The sequence below is a fragment of the Phytophthora infestans genome, genomic scaffold (assembly GCF_000142945.1).
Source record: "Phytophthora infestans T30-4 supercont1.150 genomic scaffold, whole genome shotgun sequence".
Lineage (NCBI taxonomy): Eukaryota > Oomycota > Peronosporomycetes > Peronosporales > Peronosporaceae > Phytophthora > Phytophthora infestans.
Window position 1 is genome coordinate 113656 of NW_003303609.1, and position 2290 is coordinate 115945.

The window sequence follows — 2290 nt, forward strand, 5'->3', positions numbered from 1 at the left end:
AACATTAAAATTCCGGTGTTGCCGTGTCCGCCGGCGGAACGCCCAAAGATGAAGTCAAGACCCATCGACTTCCAACATTCAGCTGGAACGGGCAGGCTCTGTAGTGCAGCCGAAGCGTGCCCTGCGGGTTTGACCCGCTGACACGTTTCACATGTCTTCACGTATCGGTCGACCCATGGGTCCACCAGAAGGCCTGAGAGACTGACAGAAAGGTCTTCTCGCGGCTTAAGTGGCCGCTGGAGGTCGCGTCGTGCGCCTCCGCAAGGATGTCGAGCTCCAGATCCTCGTCGCTGGGTACGACCACCCGTGGAGGTTTATTGGGCTCCACCTGGTAATAGACGAGGCCATCCTTCCACTCATATCGGTGGATCCGTGAGCGCTGTCAGACTTCGCGCTCGTTCCCGCCGTGAGGAGCTTAAGGATAGGCGCGACAGCCTCATCGTCCCGATACGCCATGCGTATCCGATCGTATAGATCCGTTGTCACCCGCGTGATGTGGGCCAAATCGTAGTCAGGACGCCGAGATAGGGCGTCCACAAGCACGTTGTGCTTGCCCGGCTTGTACTCGACGCGAAAGTTGTATTCCACAAAAAGGGACTGCCACCTCGCCATCCTTTGGGAGAGGTGAGGCGAGTTAGTCGCCGACCTCAAGGACGCGTGGTCTGTGTAGATCACGAAGGGCCGGGAGCCCAAACGGTGAACACGAAACTCCACAAGGGCATACTTCATTGCCAGGAGCTACTTGTCGTGAGCAGGGTAGTTCCGTTCGGCGGCTTTGAGCTGTCTGGACTGGAACGAGATGACTTGTTCGTGCCCAGCCGTGTCGGCCTGCAGCAAAGCACACCCGATGGAGTAATCGGAGGCATCCCAAACGACGCTAAACGGCTTCGTTCGTCCGGCAGGGCCAGGACAGGGGCCTCTTGGAGACTGGCCTTGATGATATCAAAAGTATCCTGATGCTCTTGCTCCCAGCGCCAGTCGACGTTCCTCTGAAGGAGGCCCGACAAGGGCTTAGCGAAGCCCGCGTACCCTGCACTGTACTTGTGAAGGTAGTTAGCCAAGCCCAACCACTTTCGAAGATCCTTTTGGGATCGGGGCGTTGGCCATGCTGCTATGGCCTTGACCTTGTCTGGACCAGACCGAACACCCACGTTGCTTACGAAGCAACCGAGAACTTTAATCTCTGGTGACGCGAAAACGCACTTGTCGATGTTGGCGTAGAGCTTGTTTGCTCGCATTACGTCCAACACTGGACGGCGGTGCCCCAGATGCACCTCCATGGCCGTCTTGCCTTCCTCGGCACGGCTATGGGCGAATATGTCGTCGCAGTACGTCTGTCCGAAGGTACGCAAAGGGCGGAACAATTGCGTCACCAGGTGAATGAACGTCACCGGGGCGTTAGGCAAGCCCTGCAGCATGGCGAGCCACTCCCAAAGCATGCCTCTTGGGGCTCTCGCCGCGGTGAGCGGGATGTCGCTCTCTCGCATCACGATCTGGTAGTATCCGTGTACTAAATCCAGCGCACTGTACCGTACGCTCCCGGCCATGTTGTTTAACAACAGATCCTTTCGTGGAATTAGTGTTTGGGCCGGCACCGACGCGTTGTTCAGCTTGTTATAAGCATGAATTTGGCGCCACCTTCCGTTCGGTTTTCGAACGCAGAAATTTGGCGTCGAGTGCGAATATTTCGACTCCCACACCATGCCTGCCTTCGCTTTCGCGGCGAAGAAGGCATCAATGACCTCGCACTGCTCGCGCGGGAGAGGTCATTGCCTCGTGACACAATACTTTGTGCCAGGCACGAGATCAATCTCATGCCGTATCCCTCGATCCGGTGGGAGTATGGTCGGTGGGTGTTTGTTCACCACGTTCGCATGCCCCGTCACCAAAGGATACAACGGATTCTTGGGGTTCTTATGCATCTCAGAACCCAAGCGCGTCTGACGCTGCTTGTTCAGGTCTTCTCCAAGACAGAGGAGCAGTTCAGCTCCTCCCGAGTGGTCTCAGGTCTCATGAGCACCATCTCGGCAATCTTTCCAGCCTTGAGGTTGGCCAGGAAAGATTCGACCGTCATTTCCTCGAGGTTCAGTATCTCTGCAACCGCTGGCAACGGCTCCAAGTGGACACCAGATGCCTTGACGGGTAAACCGGTCTCGCCATCGAAGATGTCATAACACTCTTCCACCGGTCTTGTCGGAGGCGCCCGGGCCCTGGACTCCGAGTCGCTTGAAGCGACGTCGATCTGAACGAGGCCGACTTGGGGCGGCAGCGGCGTCGTTGACGACGGCGA